Source organism: Benincasa hispida, chromosome 9, assembly GCF_027475165.1.
Source record: "Benincasa hispida cultivar pf3 chromosome 9, pf3_genome.v1.1, whole genome shotgun sequence".
In the NCBI taxonomy this organism is placed as follows: Eukaryota; Viridiplantae; Streptophyta; class Magnoliopsida; order Cucurbitales; family Cucurbitaceae; genus Benincasa; species Benincasa hispida.
In genome coordinates this window covers 15461297-15474367 of record NC_143486.1, presented here as the reverse complement: position 1 = coordinate 15474367, position 13071 = coordinate 15461297, and the positions used below count along the sequence as shown (strand labels likewise).

At 37.3% G+C, this 13071-nt stretch overlaps 1 long non-coding RNA gene across 1 annotated transcript; it reads right to left on the bottom strand.

Moving 5' to 3' along the window:
• Positions 1-7697: 7697 nt before the first annotated feature.
• Positions 7698-9531, bottom strand: LOC150033654 (uncharacterized). The gene is made up of 4 exons (XR_016532265.1): positions 9277-9531; positions 8924-8989; positions 8337-8404; positions 7698-8061 (listed from the first exon to the last, which is right to left on the bottom strand). It is a non-coding gene; the product is annotated as an uncharacterized LOC150033654 (long non-coding RNA).
• Between the last annotated feature and the right edge of the window lie 3540 nt (positions 9532-13071).

Sequence of the window (13071 nt, the reverse complement as noted above, 5' to 3'; positions counted from 1 at the left end):
AAGTACAATGAGTATGCAAGGGAACAGGTTGAGAAGGGATTTAGCTAACACTTCCTAAGATTGCATTCATGTTATGCGATCATGAAACACACATACAATAGCAAGTCATCTCTCAATGCAAATGCTATAGCTCCTAGTTTTAGAATGCATGCGATGTATGCAAGGATGTCTATAGGACTTATGTCTAAGCCTCTATTCTTGTCTATGCGATGATGAATAACACATACATACACAAGGCGACCGCATACTACCATATCCTATTTCTAGGGTGCATGTTGCATGTTAGCAAACATAACTTATCTCTAAGTCTCTATCTCTTGCTTATGCGGATCTAATCTTGCTTTCTCAAGTCTAGATTCTAACCTAGCTCTCTCAAGTCTAGGTTCTTTCTTTAGACTCTCTCTCGAGTAGCTCTAAAGGGGTGACGAATGTATACATAAGACAAGATGATCGCATAAAATAAAGATCTTAGGTCTAGCTAAGTGCTTCTCAACCCATTCAGAAGTTTAGTTACTCATGCGTAATGTAAAGAGAGTGAACAAATGTAGAAATGCAGGTTCCATTCTATAAATGAAATCAAAATATAGAATGACAATGGAAAATAAAGATAGGGAGTCTGGTAGCAATTTCTTGCTTCCCAAGGCTTTTACACTGTTTTTCTCTACTCTGTTCAAAGAATATTCTTGCTTTCGTAAGAAGCGACCCTCTCTCCATTCTCAGCGCTTCTCGGCACTCTCTTGAGCTGACCAGGAACGATCTTCCGACATCTTCTCTCTTCTCTCGCCTTCTCCTTCTAAGTGTAAGAAAACTATGAACAAAGGCTAACTATATTATGTATTGTGAACTCACTATATGGCTCAGCTGGAATAGAACCGAACTGAACTCCTTTAACGAAGGTGGCCTTCAGTATTTGTCACACCCCGTCCCAGACCACCCTCCAAGCCTGGCAAAGGGTGTGACTGACAGCAGTTATCAACCTTTTGGTTGACACTTACTGCCTAATAACTCTTGCAAAAATAACTCTGATACCAATGAATAAATTCAACAACCAACTGATTAAGTAGGCCCATTTTATTACAACAATGTACATTTATACAACTCCAAGAATTAATTACAAGTTTACAACAACAACCGTAAAACCCTCCGCAAGTGTAATTGTGGCATGTGGTAGACCTTGACCTTAGCAGTACCTTGGAACTCCTCACCTTCCGCTACCCGAGGGGGGTAAAACATAAAACAAGGAAAACATGAGCTATAAAGCCCAGTGAGTGGTGCCTTTTAGATAAACAAATAACTTTGTCAACAGAAATATATTTTTAGGAAAGCAATGCATAGTCAACAAGAACATTACCACAAGTTCATTATTAATTTCCAACCAGACCGTTGGATTATCCCCAGCTCAACTGTTGGTTAAAACAAACAACCCCAGCTTGACCACTGGTTATCACATAACATTCCCAACTTTACCATTGGTTATCCCTGGCATGATCCTACATTTTCCCCAGTATTTTCACATGTATACTCAAGCAACGTATCAACGATTTCTGTGGAAACTTTCCCTGTACCCTATTATCCCGTCAATGTGCACATCGACTATTTTCCCACTAGCTATGCTTAGGTAACTTGACTATATTTCTCGCCGGTCGTCACCGACTATCATTTCTCGCCGACCAAAGCCGACTATAATTTCCCGCCAAGTACCTTTTCAAGCATTCTAACCATATATCCCGGGTACAATTCTAGTTTTCAACACAAACATACAAACAATATCTTAATAAGCATAGTAATCAGATAAACATATATCCCTGATCATGCCAATTTAACATTATCCCCTATATATATTTACCTATATATAGAAATTATATCAACAATACAACACACAATAACCACTCACCTTGGTTGGTTAGGAATTTTCTTTCCGAAGTTCCTTAGGTTTCCTTGGTTTCCCTTTCGAACCCTAAATTTCAGATTCAAATATCAGCTTAGATTACTCATAGTTCCAGACTTTATTTTAAGATACTTCCTTCTGCAAACATGTTCTAAAATATCTCAAGAATATTACCATAAAATATTAGCTCATAACTCCTCTTGGTTTTTCCGTAATCATCACAAAATTAAGACTGACCCAGCTTATCCGACAGCTTGAACCTTCTGTCTTTTCCTCATTCTCCAGCTCGATTCCTTGGAGCTTCTTCTCCAGCAACCCCACCATGAAAACTAGACTCTTTTTTATTTCAGATGGCTTTGAAATCACATCAAACGCATGAGTATTCTGGGAGAACTTCTCATTCCAAGTTGCTGCTGCTTTCCAGACTTTACTGTCCAATGCGTCCTCTTTGAACTTCTATGTTCAACTCATGGATTTTGCTCCAACGCAAGGTTTGCTCAACTTTACCACTCTTCTTAAATGTATTTTGAGTTTTGATCTAAAGAATGAAGTCTTTGATCCTATTTATAGGTGTCCAAGATTGCTCCATTACCGACACTTCCTACTTGGTCGCATGACCAAGTGTCTCTTCCTTACACCATCAACGCAATCTTGCATCAGCACATCCTAATGTATCTTCTTCTCCTTTCACCAATGCATGGACCTTACCTTTGTATGTCTTCTTATGCTGCCACCTCTTTTACTTAAGGCTTAAGAATTATTTCTAACAAGCCACATGTCCGGATGACATCCTCCATGAGTTCATCCTTCATATGCGTCCACAAACTTTTCCAACGCATCAACACAACTTCTTCCAATGCATTGGTCCCTTCCAACGCACCCCACACAACATTCTATACTGAGCCAAATTTCCAATTTTTCCCTTTGCCCAAGTACTCTTTCCAAGATCTTATGGCCAATACATAGCAATGCCTAGTCCAACACTTAGTCAATTTTCAGGGATTTAAGCTTAACTCAAAGCTACTCAAGGAAAATCTATTAAACACTTAGAAATTTCCTTTTCTTCAACCTAGGATTTAACTTTCTCCTAGTTAATCCCTTTATTACCTGCTTAAGTAGGAAAAATGGAAATCCGGTTTTCACAGTATTTATAGAGCTTCAGGGTGAAGAGCTTTTTCTCTCAAATGATTGCACTTATGGGATGTCATTAATTCTCTATCTGATGCGCCGAATAATTGTCACCGAAAAGTTGAGTGTACTTGCTACAGTGTGTCATTAACGGCTTGTCAACTAAATTCGAATTCGACCGTCATCAACTTTCTGTCCCATCATGATTTATTAAGCTTTCACCTTGATGTGTCGGCTTTATGCGGCTACCTTCTTAAGCAGATTTTCGCAAACTAACGATCGCATAGCCTTGTGGTCGCAATCGCTTAATTCGCTCGGACGCTGAATTCCTTGGATCGCAATTCTGCCTTGCACCAACGCATTTTTCTCCACGAAATATAGAAATTAGCTGTTTTAATGCGATGGACGCATGCGATCACAATGTTCTAAACTTAATGCTTTTGGACACGATTTTATATATTTTTTACTGTTGCAATCTTTCATTGTTCTATATTTTTGCGTTGTAATAATGTGCATTTATGCCTATTATTAGGGGACCTCGCGGACCTACAAATTGTAGTTCGCTTAACACCATCGCACAATGCTACTTGCCATCGTTTAGTGTTCGCCGTAACTACACAATCGCTTAGTTCCTTTGCATAAAACTTCATCGCATCGTTAAGTGCCACACCTACATGATCGCTTAGCTTCATCGCATAGAAGTTCAACGCATCGTTTAGCATTTAAGCCTCAACGACGATTTTGAGCAGAAGCTGAAAAACTGGAACTATAGCTCGACCTTCTTTACTTGTATCTTCAATTACAACTTAATTTCAACTTTAATGACTTCATATAAATTGCAAACTCTTGATAACACATATAAGCTCATGAATCAAGAGCCAATTACAAATTTAATGAAGAAATTAACGAGAAATAAAATGCAAAAACTCAGAAAATCATATTAGTGCATCAGTTTCATATATCACATGAAAAACACCCACCACACCAAAATTAAACCAAATTGAATGCTTATATGATGCTCTAATATGAATTATAAGAGTGTATTAACATGCAGTGGAAGCAATAGGGATTAATCAGTATTTTAATTATTAATTTTGGCAGAAACCAAAGCACGTTCATCTAATAAAAGAGGGTTTGTAGTCATATCTTTGTAGAACTCTTCAAGATCTTGATCAACTGTAGTTGTCTTCTCCAAAACACACATCGTGAACTACCTCAAGATCTTCCCCACTATCCTTTTGGAGCTTTAGACCGAGTTGTGGGACTCAAGAACAACTTGAAGGAACGAAAAAACAAGGAGAAACTCATTGCACTAGCTTGTTTGAAGAACCTTTCTTCAACCCGAAATTTTCTCTAAAATTTCTTTTGAATGGATGCCTCAAGTTCACTCCAATATTCTTTATTTATTGCAGTGAACATGCAAAGAAAAACACTGCATGAGTTGTAGCTCATGCTTGGAGTAAATGTAAAGAAGGGAAGTGATGTTTGTGTGAGCTAGTAGAAGATGGTAATGGAAAAATATATTTTTCCATTTTGTGCATGTTTTGTAACTTTTCACTTTTTTTCAAAAAAACAAATAAGATTTCAAAATAAATTTTGATTTTAAAACTGAAAACATTATTAATTTTATAAAATTAATTTAATAAATTAATTTTCTAATAAAATAATAAATAATTATTTAAATAATCATTTAAATAATTCTAATTAATTTAATATCAAATATTAAATTAATTTTTACACAAATCCATCTTCATATATATTTAAATCATATTTAAATATAAATTTTCCTTTTCCATTTAATTCTAATTTAATGTTTCAAATTAACCTCTCAAGTTACTCTAAAACTTATCCATTTACGAGCTAGTAGGGGGATCTCACGGACCTACAGATTCTAGTTCGCTTAACACCATCGCACAACTCTACTTGTCATCGTTTAATGTTCGCTACAGCTATACGATCGCTTAGTTCCATCGCATAGACTTCAACGTATCGTTTAGCTAACTCCGCAGCTACACGATCGTGTAGTGCCATCGTATAGCACTTTCAATGCATCGTTTGGTTCCCACACAAAGCTACACGATCACATAGTGCTATCATATAGCATTTCAACGCTTTGTTTAGTGACTGCAGTTACATGATCGTCTAGCTTTTCTTCACATCATGTAACACCTGGAGCTAGACGATCGTTTACCATTTAAGCCTCAACGACGATTTTGAGCAGAAGCTGAAAAACTAGAACTTGAGCTCGGCCTTCTTCACTTGTATCTTCAATTACAACTTAATTTCAACTTTAATGACTCCATATAAATTACAGACTCTTGATAACACATATACGTTCATGAATCAAGAGCCAATTAAATATTTAATTAAGAAATTAAAGAGAAATAAAAGGTCAAAACTCAGAAAATCATATTAGTGCATCAGTTTCATGTATCACATGAAAAACACCCATCGCACCAAAATTAAACCAAATTGAATGATTATATGATGCTCTGATACCAATTGTAAGAGTGTATTAACATGCAGCGGAAGCAAAAAGGATCAATAAGCATTCAAATTCATAATTTTTGGCGAAACTAAAGCATGCCCATCTAATAAAAGAGGGTTTGTAGTCATACCTTTGTAGAACTTTTCAAGATCTTGATCAACGTCTATCGTCTTCTCCAAAACACACCATGAACCACCTCAAGATCTTACCCACTATCCTCTTGGAGCTTTAAAACGAGTTGTGGGACTCAAGAACAGCTTGAAGCAACAGAAAAACAAGGAGAAGCTCACTGCACCAGCTTGTTTGAAGAACTTTTCTTCAACCCGAAATTTTCTCTAAAATTTATTTTGAATGCATGCATCCAATCTTCTTTATTTATTACAAGTGAACATGCAAAGAAGAACACTACATGAAATGTAGCTCATGGTTGGAGTAAATGTGAAGAACGGAAGTGATGTTTGTGTGAGCTAGTAGAAGATGGTAATAGAAAAATCTATTTTTCCATTTTGTGCATGTTTTGTAACTTTTCATTTTTTTTAAAAAGACAAATAAGATTTCAAACTCAATTTTGATTTTAAAACTGAAACATTATTAATTTTAAAAAATTAATTTGATAAATTAATTTTCTAATAAAAGTAATAAATAATCATTTAAACAATTCTAAGTAATTTAATATCAAATATTAAATTAATTTTTACACAAATTTATCTTCATATTTAAATAAAAATTCTGCTATTCCGTTTAATTCTAATCTGAACGATTCAAATTAACTTCTCAAGTTACTTTAAAGCTTATCCATTTACGAGTTAATAGGGGGACCTCGCAGATCTACAGATGGTAGTTCGCTTTGTTGGAGTTTGTGCCCTAAAGTCTCGTGTCCAGTAGTTTGTAAACAACTTTGTACAGACACTTGTGATGTATAATATAAATGATATTTACTTCACTATTTGACTTTGCACATTTATATTTTACCACAAACCAGTAAAAATAAAATCTCTGGTTATCTGTATGTGACCCAAGCATGTATGTGGTGACATACAAGTGGATCATGTCTTGAGTGATAATCAAAATGGTCTATAGTATATGGATATAGGAGGGAAACCTTATCCTGGTAATGCTATGGATGCGGCCCACTTTGTGGAATAGTCACAAGTGTTGTGACTTGTCACAAATGGTCTGATCCTGATCATTTGTGTAGTGGACATGCGAGCGGGGGCGTTCTATACAAAGAGTTTGTATAAAACCTGACCACGAAGTGTTAACGTCTCGTTATATAACACCATTCATAACTGAGACTTCACTTCACTAGGATGACCATAGGTAATATGACCTCAATCCTGAGTGAGTTGGGAACTCCTGCCATTGAGGGCGGTCCTTTTATTTGCATGGGTGTGAGTGGCCAGAATGCCGACTCAAACTTACAATTGTGGAGATTCGTCTGATTTTGGAGTTGGGAACTCAACTACACAAGATAGAATTCACTGCTTCCCCAAGGCAGGGGCAAGTAGATAGATAGCTCCCTTAAGGGCTGATTCCAGGGCTTGAACGATGTGGCGCCACATACCTTCTCATGGACTGAGAGGTGTTCACACATAGTAGGACTATGTTGTATTGTTCATTAGAGAGATCAATGGTACTTAAGGAAGAAGATGTAGTTACAGGGGCAAAACGGTAGATTGGCCTGCTGTAATTATGAGCATCTGTGAAGGGTCATCGTACTTATGATTGGTTATATCCAATGGACATAGAAATATATATCTATGGCAAGAAGAGTTCAACTATCGGTCTTTAGTGGAATACCTGGCAATTAACGGATGGTGGACATCCTAACTAAAGAGTTTAGTCAGCTATTCTCGTACCGTTAGAGCTTCGAGCCCTAGGTCTGTAAGGTCCCCATGGTAGCTTGGATACAAGTCACTAGAAAAAATTTGGGCTTTAATGTCAGTTGGCAACCGACATTAAAGATAGTGTTATTGAAGCCCTTTAATGTCAGTTGCCTTTAATGTCGGTTTTAAACCGACATTAAAGGGCTTCAATAACACAGCCTTTAATGTCGGTTAGGTTGCAACTGACATTAAAAGTCTGACATTAAAAGCATAATGTCATTAAAACCTGACACATCACCAGGTTCTTCCCCCCCCCCCCCAAAAAAAAAGTAACCAACTAAACAAAATAAATGTACACACACAAAGATGAAGACAGTAATAATAAAAATACTTTATACCTCACCACCCAGAAATTACATAACACGAACACACACAACCATAACCACCAAATTATTTAGTCCATTCCTTTCTAAAATTCACAGTAGTAACTCTATTTTATCAGTATACACAAACATGAGGAGTGCAAGTCCTTAGTGATGTCTCGACAACTTCTCCTTGATCTTCTCCATTATTCCCTTCTTCTCATGCTGCCCACCGTACTAGGCCGATGAATAACCGCCCGACGTTGTGGTTGACACTGCCTGGGGCTCATGATGATGTCTTGGCATCTTTTCCTTTACTTTCTCCTTCAGCCCCTTCTTCCTCCTCCTTCCATGACCGTCATCTTCCGACTGACACATTTTCACAATAAAATCATCAATTCTTCCGTTTTAAATCAGACCAAATAAAACAATGAAAATATATGCAAACATAGGTTGTTTGAAGGAACTTGCAAGGTGGAGTTCTGAATGCGTCCACCAACAAGATTACGATACGGAATAAATCCTATTAGGGAACCAAATGATACCTTCACAAATAAAAATAAGAAGAAGTAACGCCAAAAAGAAATAAGTTAACTTCCAATACAAGCAGGACAAAGCACTTGAACTGACTATAATATACTTACAACAAAACCTCGAGTACTTGAGCTTATTACTTCCACATCGGCTCTGTCTCCTGACTTCGCCAGATCCTCTGCTTTAGTCCAGTCAGCAAGTTTGTGTTACTATAGATTTATCAAACACTTGTGACTTAAAGACCAGTGATTGTAATAAATAAGTTAACAGTAGTATGAGAGAGAGCGAGAGGGGACTTTATGAGCGAGAGCAAGAGTAGCGAGAGTAGCGAGAGCAAGAGTAGCAAGAGCGAGAGCACTGTGCTGCAGAGACTAAGAGCGAGAGCTGGCGAGAGGACTTTATGAGCGAGAGCGAGAAGACTTTGTGAGCGAGAGTGAGAGGACTTTGTGAGCGAGAGGGGAGGGATATGGGCAAGAGCTGAGAGAGGAGGAATTTGGCCTTTATGAGCGAGAGCGAGAGGGATTTGGGCGGGAGGGGAGGGATTTGGTCTTTATGAGCGAGAGCAAGAGGGATTTGGGCGAGAGGGGAGGGATTTGGGCGGAGATATATATGTTGTGGTCTGCAGGATTGGAATATCTGAATATGGCACACTTATGTAACAAATGGTGCTGGAAAAAATGTAAAAAGAATTACCAACCTGGGCCTTTTTGTTCTTTTGTGTTTCTTCTTTTTCTTCAGCTTGCACTTTCCAGAGAGATCAAACCTGAAAACAAATTATTAGGAGCAAAATAAAAAAAGACTCCCCCACATGATTCAGTACACAAGATGATTTCATTTTTCTCTAGCCCATAACTTTATCTTCCTAATAAACAGCAACTGCAAAAACTTTAGAGATATCATGAAGTAAAAATTTGCTTCAGTGCACTGAGACAAGCAAAAATGCCACAAGAAAAAATGCCACATTTCTGTCATTCATGGAATGATTGTAAAGACATAATCAAACTTGCAGATATTGATAATACTCTCAAATTTTAATACAGAACGACATACCAGTAAGCTGTCCAACACCTGAAATGTTAACTTATTCTAAATCTGATGAGTCTGATCTTGTACTTTGTCGTACACTTCTCCTGGTTAGGCTTCGACGAAATGAATGGTGGATCTTCTAGAAGAAGACGACTAGATCTACTATGGCTATGCGTGAAGAACGACAAATCTTCCACGACTAGATCTATGGTGTGGCGAGGTCCAGGGAGCGAGGAGGTGGCTGATGGGGAAAATAGGGTTTAGAAAAGAAATGAAAAAAAAAAATAGGGGGGGGGGAATGGGTTTTGTTTTTTTTTTTTTTTTAGAAAAAAATGGATCTTTAATGTCGGTTTTAACCGACATTAAAGGTATACCTACAATGTCGGTTTAAAACCGACATTAAAGATACACTTTTTTTAAAAAAACAAAACCGACATTATACATCCGATTTCAGTTTTTCCAACCAACATTAAAGCCCAAAATTCTTGTAGTGAGTTGAGAGTCAGTTTTTGGGTCAATTTGAAATATTCAAATTGACAAGATGGAGTTTGATTATATATGATATAATTAACTTTATGTATGAGATACATTAATTTGGAGAAAATTGAATATAAATATAATTTATATCTAGTAGAGGAAAAAATATTATAATTAATATTTGGTATTAATTTATAATTTATGAATGTGATAAGATCACATTAATTGGACGGTTATAAAAGAAATGAGAAGGTGCCTCTTCGTTTAAAGTAATGGATGAGTGCATTATAAATAGCAGACGATATGTTGAGCTCGATGTGCACGGGTATTGTGAAAAAGATAGGGTAATCGTTTAGAAAATCAGTGCCTATACGATAGAACTGCACGATCACTTACATATACAATATTGGTAAGCGATCGCATACCAATTACACCATCGTGCGCTATTATCTAAACGATCGTTTACCTTTTTCCTAAGCGATCGTTTAGCTCCCAGTATTTACTAAACGAACGTATATTTGATCGCTTAGTTTTTCCTACGTAATCGTTTTGGACTATCGCTCACCTTTTTCCTACATGATCGTTTACCTTTTCCTACATGATCGTATAGACGATTGCTTACTTTTAACACAATCGTACACTTTACCTAAACGATTAAGCATATTGTTTATGCGATAGATTACCATATCTCCCACTTGCTTGATTGTTGTGTACGGTCACTCTTCCTCCTTCCCTCTACCAAATCCGAACAAAGCCCACACTTTGGATTCTCACTCCAAGAATACTGAGGGCACTGCATGGTGTTGTCTTCTCCGTTTCCTTCTATTCATGTGGTGACTGTTCGAGGTAGACGTTTGGGCTTCACACTCGAGAAATCTTCATCTGGTATGATTTCTGGATCCCTTTAGCATTATAAAAGTATGTTTGAATGTATATGCGGTAATTCTGTCACAATGAATTGGAAAGATCCGCTTCCGCTCGTAGGTACTCTTGAATAAGAGTTCCTTCAATTGGTATCAGAGCACTAGGTTTTCTAATATTCCAATTCATTGCTGCAAAAGAATCCCAAATACGTTCTTGGTGGGTTCATTTCTATACTGTTTAATCTTTAAATTGCTGTGGATGTATGGATTTATGGTGTTTTTTGTGGATGTTAGCCTTGGTTTGTTTTAATTTTTTTACATTTGCAGTTGTTTGTGAAGGGCTCTGCGTTTTTTGGGCATTAATAATCGTTATCGAGTCTGTATTCAAAGTTTGTATGAGGTTTGAATCGTTCATGAAGAAGATCGGAGTAAGCATTGTGGTTCTTCAAGGAAGGTATGCGATCAAGTATTGATCGCATCGGTTACATGATGAAGTATGCGATCGCTGTTGATCACTTCGGTTAAATGATAGGGTATGCGATCAAGTGTTGATCGCATCGTGCAGTCGATGGGGTATGCAATCACTGATGATCGCATTGTGGACGATCGGGTAAGCGATGAAGGGTTGATCGAATCGTGTTGAAGATCAGTTACGCGATGATTGAGTATCGAGTCGTGTAGACGAGGTGATACTCGCGTATCGCTTAATGCGTGCACCTGATCGATCGTTTAAGTCAGCAAACTTCATCGCTTAGTAACTGGCTAAACGGTCATTTAATAATGCAAGGTAAATTGTTTACCTGGTTGCACGCATTGGTTCGACAATGAGATGCTCGCATATCCCTTAACGCGTGTGCCTGGTCGATCGTTTAGGCCAACAAGCTCTATCGCTTAGTAATTGACTAAACGATCACTTAGTAACACAAGGTAAATCGTTGACCTGATTGCACGAATCGATTAGACGATGAGATGCTCGCGTATCGTTTAACGTGTGCCGCACTGGACGATCGTTTAGGTCAACAAGCTTCATCACTTAGTAAATGACTAAACGAGCGCTTAGTAATGCAAGGTAAATCGTTTACTTGTCATCGCGCTACACGATCGCATAGGAAATTAGGCTTCTCAGCGTCGTCGTCGTCTATGTGATCGTTTAATTATGCTTCTATCGTCTAGTGTGCATTGAATGATCGTCTACCTATGACATTTACTACACGATGGAGTCCTCCTGGTGGTTCAAGACCCGACCCGGTTTGCTCTATGAAAAATGTAATAGATAGGGCTATTTCATTCCAGTTTTGTAAAGGCTCATCCCAGTCCATAAATCCTTCATTTTTTACATGCGATGTAGGATTTTAATATGTCATATGGTATGCACATATGGATAAACCCCACCTTAGGTCATGCATATTTTCTTTATTATAAGTGTTATAATTTAGAGAAGCATGTTTTAATTTACATAAATGCATGCTCATGCATCATATAATATAAGGGTTATATTTATGTATGCTTTATTTTTTTTTCTTTCGTTATATTTATAAGTGTTATAAATACTTCATCAAGTGGAAAAGTGCTTTAGTTGTTTATTTTATAAATGGTTATAAAATGAAATTAGAACTAAAATAATTAGTAAATGATCCATATGTAGCAAGTCTATCTATAGTAGACCTTCTGTCGAAGGTGGGTTTTGTCTAGGCTGGGGTATTTAAGATGACGGCAACAGAACACCCCTACTTGGGAACTGATAACACGAAATTCTATGCGATGATAATGCACAGATGAGTGGAATGTTATGCGATACTACTTAGATATGCGTTAGGAGTAGATGATCTTGTAGTATGTTATGCGTTGTCATAAGTTATCTTAGGATGAAACCAAGTGCAATTCCATCGCAAGTGTCTCGGTGTAATCCAAGGTCGAACACGGGGAAATTTGGTGCTGGTTTATCGTGATGTTTCATGCTATTATGTGACTGATTTTTCTCAATTCTTTGAAGTGTGGTTATATGTACAAAAGCTGTAAATTGCAATAAAGTAAAATAAAGCAGTAAATTAAATACAGTAAACCTAAACTAGATGTATTTGATACAGGTTACATGTACAAGATGTTAAGGTGAAGGCTAGATGTGAAGGCTATGCAAGGACATGGTATGCGGCGAAAAGTCTTAGGAGTAGAAAAGAAAAGAAATATAAGTATACAAATCATCGCAAAGTCTCAACGAAAGTAGAGTTACAAATACTATTCCATTTTTCTCATGGCGTACACCTTTCAGTAATTGGCCGCGTTGTCCGCATGTCTGCGTGTAAACTAGAGTCCGACGTAATGAACGCAAGGTTGCTTCCATGTCCGGAAGTACTACTCGCTTTAGTTAACGCACTCTCCTAACATTCTCTTGATAGATCAGAATGACATCTTCACTTCTACTCTCACAGGTGAAGACGTCGTCCAGTATGCTTTAGCTAAACGTATTTTATAGCTTTAG